Below are 9,120 nucleotides of genomic sequence, written 5' to 3'. Positions count from 1 at the left end.
TAGGGTTTAGAATTGTCAGCCTCATCTAATCTTTTCTTCAAGTTTGTTCCTGGACCACAGAAAGAATATCCTGGTAGATGTAATTCCCCTGCTATTCCAGTAGTTGTAAATTTACTTCCTGATAAAAACTTTTGTATGTCTCCCCCACGTTTGTGTTTGGAGATAAATTTACTCTTTTTAGAGCCACACACTGAACATATGCCTTTTTGTATAACCCTGTTATTTTTACTATTAAAATATGAGATTTTTTTAGTTTGTTTTCTTTTTACATTTGAGACAATAACTCATTTATTTATGAGAAAAATTCTGACAGAGTGCAAAACCCTTTTTAGTTTCCAACATGCACATTTGAATCTTAATTTTTAAAACATAAAGAATCCTTAGAAATGTCTTCACTCTCTCCTCCATTTATTTAAGAAAAAAAAATGTAAAACATTAATTCAAGTCAATCACACCAACATCATCAATAATATCATCTTTTCCTTCTTTGTCTTCTTTATCTCCACTTCTTCATTTAAATCTTCTCCCCGAAACCAATGTTAATAGTCTTGACGCATATATTTCTAATAGACTTCCCAATTCTTTGTTTTCCTTCTCGGTGTGTTGAGATATATTTATTTTCTGTAATACCTTTGATCTTTTTAAAATCTCACTGGTTTCCATCTTTTTATATTTATTTATTCTCTCTCTCTTTCCTCCCTCTCCTTCTCCTACTTCTCTTTCTTCTCCCTTGCCTCCTTCTCTTTCATCTCCCTTGCCTCCTTCTCTCTCTCTTCTCCCTTGCCTCCTTCTCTCTCTTCTCCCTTGCCTCCTTCTCTCTCTTCTCCCTTGCCTCCTTCTCTCTTTTCTCCCTTGGCTCCTTCTCTCTCTTCTCCCTTGCCTCTTTCTCTCTTTTCTTCCTCTCCTCCTTCTCTCTCTTCTCCTTCTCCTCCTTCTCTCTTATCTCAGTTTCTTCAACTCCTTCTCATCGCTTACTATCGTTGAATCACTTTCACCCCATAGAATATCATACATATATTCATCAACATTTCTTATTATTCCTGCATCGAAAATAAAAAATTTTACAACAGGAAACCAATAAAATTTCTTCTGAATTTCTAAAAGAGCCTTGCGTTTTCTTATTTAAATTTTTTTCATCATTTAACATTTTAGTTAAATCCAAAGTTGTTGGTTTATTATCAATATGAAGCCAATCTTTTATTGAAAATACCTCATTCTTATGTTGTAGAACATATTTATTAAAATACCGAATACCCTTTTTAAAAGGTATGCTTGGACACAGAAATGATAATTTTCTTGAAGCCTTCTTGCTGTCATTTAAGTATTAGAAATATATGACAGATTAATATAATGACAGGAAATATCTCCCCATCTTCCCATAGTTAAATCATTTTGTATTTCATTACTTATTATGTATAATCCTGTTCTTTGTGTTTTCATGATATAAACTATGGCAAAACCAGTATTAATTTTACCCTGATTAAATTATTTTATTTGTTGCTTGCTAATCGTGCTTCCACAAAACTCATTCTCGACACCAAGTGGATAATATTCTTCCTTACGAGACTGATTTACTTGTTCCAGGTCTTCTTGGTTAATTTTAAATGACCAATTATTATACCCTAAATCATTCCTATCATATTCACATTGTTCTATTCTCATACAAATGATACGCCCTTCTTTATAAAATTTTATTTTAATTGGAACTTTGAATTCTGTATGACCTGGATATAAAATCAACACTTCTGTATCTTTGGAATACACAGCTGTTATATTTAAGGATATATATATATATATATATATATATATATATATATATATATATATATATATATATATATATATATATATATATATATATATATATATATATATATATATATCTTGTGATACATCACTTATTCTCACCAAGTCATTCGCGTCAGTCGGGCTTGGATAATTTATTAATTTATAAGCATTTTTCATATTAATATTTTTTGTTATACTATATTTCTCTCGTTCAGCCTGTGCCTTTGTGTAATAATTTGTTAAATCAATATCCAGTTGATGGGATACACCGAAGATTGAACCATCTTTACCAACATAAGTCATTTATATTAGATTAAAAATAATGTCATTAAAAAAATTTTTTTGTTGAATTGAAATAACACAAACAGACATAATTGACCACAACACTTGGAATATAATTCGTGGACTTGAAATTTGTTTAATAAACACCATTCTGTAATAATTTTATGACTTCAACAGGTGGTGGAAGACCAAAATTATCAAAATAATATTTGTCTTGACTATTAAAAATACAAACCCAATGAGAACCATTCCCATTATTATCTTCTAAGTTCATAATATTATTCTTTGTATGTTGAGACACATTTGTTAATTCATCTCTCATCCAAATAACCACATTATGAATTTTTCAATTCTTACAATGATTGATAAGTTCTAAATTTGATGTTGTATTCTTTCCAAATTCTTTAAACCACTCATCACTGCTCATTTATTTATGAGAAAGATATAATCCATTACCCCTTTTCGTTAGTTTCATACCTGCTTGTGCGATAGAAGAAAGCATATCTCGAACTAACAATCTCGCTTTATCAGGCAGACTTTCAAGTTTTTCAGCAAAATCTACAATTACACCACTTCCACTAATTTGTTTCTCCAACTCTTTGTTATGTCTTTCCAATTATTTTTGAGCCCGGAGTTGAGCCTTGCTTTCGTTGGCAGTTTTCACCGCTGCTGAAATACCACCTGTCAATGCTCCAGCCTCACTTAAACCAGCAAATAAAGGAATTAGAAATGGGAGAAATCCTCCACTCGTCTCTCTTATTGATCTCTCTTATCGTATCTCTCTTATCTTATTAACTTCTTCACTCTCTCCTCTTTCAATGTATAGGGAAGTATCCACTCGATGAGACTTTATAGTTTCCTTTTTGAGCACTCAGGTCAATCGTATATATTGTATACAGACTTCTAAATGTTGTCATATCCAAAATAGGTTCTTTATTTCCATTGCTTTCACACACCTTTTGGTAAGACTTCTATGCTTCAGCATAATCATTTTTTCCCCCAATTAATTTCCAATCTATCTCGTGGATAAAATGTTCCATCTCAAGAAATGCGAAGTTTTTTCACCTTCACATTATCACTCAATGCATTATTCTTATCAGTAGCAGTAACACCATCTGTTTTTTTTTTTAAATGAGCCACAGATATCGTGGCTTTCCTTTCAGAACACCCAAGTTCCACGTGTAAGTGGTTTGGTTCAGTTTAACATGTTGACATCTTCTTTTAAGGTATGATACATTGAGTGGTTTCTTTGAGTTAAGTCTTCTATTCAACATCTCTTCTGTTTTAAGATTAGGAGTATATTCACTAATATACCAACTCATTTCATCAATAACAAATTTATTCTGATCACCAAAAGTACAACCAACACCAAAAGTAATCTATTTTCATTATCATTCCTTTGTACTTGAAATCTAATTTTAAGACCACATAGAACTTTATCATGATCACCAAAACCAAATACGGTGTACCTTAAAGAGGAACTGCCACAGTAAAACTATTACCTGCTTTTGTATCATCATTTTACATTCCTTTCCTTTGACGATATCCAGGGTCTGTTTGTTCCCGTTGACATATCAGGAATAAAACCTTCGACAGCCCCCTTTCCAATTCTATCAAGAAATGAATATAGTGTAAATTTCATCATTTCAGATGAAGCAGAGACATAATCAATCACTTTAACTTCTTTTGTTCCAATGTACAAACGAACACGATCAAACATTTTCCAGAAGAAATCATTTATGAGTGTAGCATTTGTGTTAGTCGCAGCCGTAGTGAATGTAAATTTACACAAGAAACTTTTGGCTAGATTCAAATAAGCTTGTTGATTATTTATTTCAAAACTTTTTGTTCCATTTGCATTCCAGTTTGGTCCAGTTATTGCATTTACCTTGAAGTAGTCTTCTTTTTTAGGTGAGTTTGAGATGACAATGGTATCATCCATATCATAGATACGATCAATTGCTTCCATACTTGTATTTATTTAGAAAAAAAGATGTTAAAACTTTTGAAACCCTGACCCAAGTATTTGAATTATTTTCGGTCATTCTTGGGGAGAGAACTGAGTTTTGCCTTTCTTAATTTCTTTTATTGCTTGTAATTTATGAGATTCCTTTTGGGCATCTTTTATACTCTTTATAGCACCCGCTACATTTCCCACAGCAGAAGCAGTTGAACCAATTAGGTCTTTATGTTGAAGAATAGTTGAACCGACACGCATTGGAGTATCAATTATCCCATCTCCTTTTTTTCTAAATTGACGTCCTACACCCCCCTTTGTCTCTTAGGTTTATAGTATCCTCTACCAAGATACATAACTTCTCCCTTGTAGTATGTGGAAAGGAACATCCCATCCCCTGTAATTATTTTATATTTTCCCATCTCTTGTTTCCTCACAATAACCATCGTATTTATTTATTGGAAAACTTCATGTAGGTGAATAATGATGGATATAATTTCTCCATTAAAAGATATCATACAATTATCTTGGTTGGTTATCCTAAAATTTACTCTGTATATGGTTTTTCCTGACAGAGGTAGATAAACCAGATTTTTGGGTTCCATATTGAATTTATAACCAAATGGGGTTGAGTATGCACTGAATGAAAATATTGTATTTGTTCTTATTCTATAATTTTAGCACCATCAATCAAATCACAGTGAATTTATGCCGAATTTATGCCTGAGGATATTTGAATAACATTATCATTGTAAAAGGTCCCATTAGTTTCAATCTTTTTTGAGGAGAAACCCAATAACTCTCCAAATGAATTATCAATTGTGAAATCAACCTTTTAGTTATTTTTAAGTTTAATCGTTGATTTTGAAGTATGTTTTTGAATATCTATAACAATATTTTTGGTTCATCACCCTGTTCTTTCATAAGACGAGCAACTTCAGAAGATATTTGAGAAATCTCATATGCTCCGGGTGAAACTGTTATCGTTTTGTATCCACTTCCTGGATTATAACGAAACTTGTCATTTTTCTCGGTTATATTAAACAAGGTATTTTAAGTTTCCATGAACAATAAAGATGCCTCATATTCTTTTGTTGCATCAAGTTGTTGTGGGTATGGAAATGAAGAGGTGTGGTCGCTTGTTGTGAAATTAAAACTAAGGATTGTGCTTCTTATCTTATTTAATATGGGATAAAATGTCTTTGTAGTGATATTTATTATTTATTTTCATGCTCATCAACTGGTCGAAAATGGCTGATGCTTCATTAAAACAATTGTTATTTCCAGCCTTCTTACTGCCTAACAGCAATAGCAGTCGATTAATTAATTGTGATGGGTCATTTGGAAGAAAACTAACACCTGAGCCAAGGCTACTTCAAGCCTCAATAATGTGTTTCTCCTTTTCATTCTTCCTTCCTTTACCGGCAACAAACACTGCATAATCAAGTGAGTTTAATAAATCAATATATGCTCTATCATCCTCATTTTTTACATCCAAAGGTTTATCAAAATACTTTGATTCACCCCTTACAGCTGAACCTTGTTTTCCATCTTTTGTTCGACGAAATATTAATCTCAGAGTTAGTTTAACATGCAGTTGAGCAGAACTCAAGAACCTTTATACATCATTAAATATCAATCTCTTTTCTTGAACAAGATGAAATATTGCTGGTTGTTCTGTTGGAATGAGTCCTGCTTTGGTTTTTGAATCCGCTGAATATTCATTATTTTGAAGAGCCTTCACAATATAATCAGGGGGTTGATTAATCTCTTCCAGTTGTTGAAATAATCCTTCATCATCATCTTCTAATTCTCCTCTATGCTCTAATTCTTCCTCCATCATTTGACTGAAATCTTTTAACATTTGAAGTTTTTTAGGAGTATATTCCATTGTGGGAACTGTGGAAGCATCTATAATTTTTTCTTGGGAAGTTTTTAAAAGTGGTTTTAAAAATTTATCTTGTTTTCTTTCAAATGCTTCTACACCCGTTTGTGTCTGTCTGCGTTTCTTCTTTATGTTTTCCTGTTGATTTACAACTTTTGAAACCAACTCTTCATGTTCCTTAAATCTTCTTGCTCTTTCTTTCACATCCATTTATTTATTGGAAAATATCATTTAATGAATTGTAAAGATCAACTGGGAAATTTTCCTTTTCTTCATCATTAAAGTAGATGTGTTCAAATAAATCCTTTTCTTTAAATATTTTATCAAATTCTTTATTAACATTAATACAAGTTGTAATTTCTTCTTCACTAATACTTGTATCTCTGCTTTTCATACGTTTGCGTTGAGTTTCTTCATCAACATCAAAACCGAATGATAAATTCTTAACCCCATTACCACTCAGATGTTTAATAATTTGTCTCATTCCTTCTGGATTAGTTTCTAATATCCTAAGACCACCACATTTTAGTTTCTTTTACTCACTTTTACAATGTGAATATTTTGTTGTACCAAGAGAAACCTCCAATATTTGACCTTCATTCCTCAATCGCATATGTTCCTCTACTGAAATATAGTAATAATCTTCACCTTCTACTTCTCCAGGTGTTTTTGCTCTCGTTGTTGTTGTTACAATATGAATCACATGGTGCTTTTTAAGCAAATTTACAATATTCTCATTTGTTCTACACAAGAACTTTGATTTATGAAAGTTTTTTCCAGAAGCAGATTTACCCACAAGATTTATAATAATAGTTGTCATTTATATATGTAATTGTTAATAAAATAAAAATATATCCCTTTATACGTCATCTTGTTTCACAACAATATATTTGTATTTTTCAGTCGTGTGCTTCATATCATCCCCAAATTCCTTTTTACTACATAATATAGAACAATTGTCTCTCCAAAAATTGTTTATATCTATTGAATTTAACTTGAATAAAATAAATGTATTAGCATTGTTTCTTTTCGAGCGACGAGGGAGTTGAAAGTATGATTGACTAAGATAAATACAATTACAAGAAGAATGTCTCCCTCTTGCATAGTAGCTGTCCATTACCGTTTGGTTTCTCTCATTAAAACAATCATCAAAGATAACGAGGTTCTTCTTTGATTTATCCAAATGTTGGGGAGACGGTATATCATCCGTATTGTCACGAAGAATACAAGTTATCGGTTTTGATTTCTTTTTTATCTCTGTGCATCACAAAATAGTTGTATTATATCCTCAATGTTGTAATCATTTAGTTTGTTTTGAAGTTTTAATAAACCGATTATATCTTTTTTTGAAGACCAGCATTAAAACCTTGTGAGAGTAGTCGATACTCAGGTTGAAAACTCGACTTTGTGAAAATTATTAAATTATCATCATTCAAAAAGTTGGGAGTAAGGAGCATCTTTAAAAGTAAGGAGGTTTTTCCACACCCACTTGAACCAACTATGAGACATCTTAATGAATTTGGAAGACTTTTATGGTTGTTAAATTTTATCTTATTTTCCCAAATGGGTAAAAAAATCATTCATTTATATATTTGGAAAACAGGTTATTTAGTTTATTATTGGCTTTTTTAGAAACTATATTTTATCCTAAGTTCGGGTTTAATTTCAAGATAATCCATTATTTTATTTATCCAATATCTTGTGTTGATATTTCCCTGAAAATGGCAATCGTGAATAATATATAACAACAATCCTTTGAACATTTCTCGAATACGTTCAGTTTCTTCCATTGTAAGGAAAGGTGTGTTATCACCCTCATACTTTACATTCATTTCTCTAATCAATCTTGTAAAGTAATTCATTTTTTAGTGTAAATCTAAAAGAATTATATTCCTTTTTATATTTTCTATCATTAATTAAAAGATAATCACAGAATATACATTGTTTATAGGCTTTTGTCTCTGTGTTTAATCCCACTCTATCACATGCAGTACAATTCTCAAATTTGTCATTTGGAGAATCAGGGAATTCAAGGGACTCAAGATCTCGGATACTATTCATATTTGTAAAGTAAAACTTTGCAAAAACTAAAATTCATCTTCGGTTTTTCATTGGTGCTTTCACATTCATCTATAAAACTACTTTCATAACTATCGTTTGAACACAAACTCTCGGTATCATAACTGTCTTCTGTTCAAACAGAGATACTATCATCACTCTCATAATCTTCAAAATCTTCAGTTGAATAATGACTCATATTTAATTAGTAGAAAAAACATTACCATCTCTATCTATATACTTCTTTTCATGAAGAGATTCAACAACTACATTTTTTGTATTAAAGGTAATTTTAAAATGATCCTTAACGACTATTGAACGAAATGTCATTTCACCTGATATATTAACATCCTTTATTTAATCAGGATGTACATCTTTAGGGTTGTTGAAAAAAATACAAATTTCTCCTTGCATATTACAGAGGGTCATATCTTTTCTTTCTTAAGCTTCATCCATAAGGTTTTTCTTTTTTGATAATTTTTCTTGTTTCATTGCATTTTCTAGTTTTGAATATATTGCCAGAAGGAGAGGAGAAACTTTTGTTAGAGCTACTTTAATTGATGTTCTTCCAGATATACTAAAAGCCCTTCCACGAAGGGAAATTGAAGAACTCGTATTATTCACCATAATTGTTTTTATCCAATAGTTGTTATATTTATCTTTGTTCAATTTTACATCCTTGACATATTTCTCAGTATCTTTTACAAATGAAGAGGTTCATTGAAACTTGTCTTTTGTGTATTGATACATTGTATTTATTAAGTGAAAAAAGTTGGAGGATAACATGGTTTTTAGCACAGATTCACCTGTAAATTAAAGGTAAGTTTCATCAAGTAAATTTTATTTTCAGCAAAGTTTTGTTTTATAAATATGGTGAATACAACATACTGCGATGTTTGTAATCATGAATATGAATGTTATAAAAAACACCTTCAAAGCAACAAACACACATTCAATCTTTCAGACAAATATCTCCTCTTGACCAAGAAACAAAACATTGTGATAGATGTGACAAGGATATTCTTTAAAATTTTTTTATAATAAACACCTTCAATCACGCAAACACAAGAACAATGAAGAAAGGGAAGGTGCCACTAAATTCTCCATTGAAAACACTGATGGGGCATTTAAAGGACATATAAAAATAAGA

At 31.1% G+C, this 9,120-nt stretch overlaps 1 pseudogene; it reads right to left on the bottom strand.

Moving 5' to 3' along the window:
* Nucleotides 1-5,204: 5,204 nt before the first annotated feature.
* Nucleotides 5,205-6,122, bottom strand: LOC147019386 (uncharacterized; annotated as a pseudogene).
* Nucleotides 6,123-9,120: the final 2,998 nt, after the last annotated feature.

The sequence above is a fragment of the Eptatretus burgeri genome, chromosome 10, assembly GCF_056783735.1.
Source record: "Eptatretus burgeri isolate ZD-2024b chromosome 10, Ebu_testis_v1, whole genome shotgun sequence".
NCBI classification, from domain to species: Eukaryota; Metazoa; Chordata; class Myxini; order Myxiniformes; family Myxinidae; genus Eptatretus; species Eptatretus burgeri.
The sequence above is the reverse complement of the archived record's forward strand: the minus strand, read 5'-3'. Positions and strand labels throughout refer to the sequence as shown.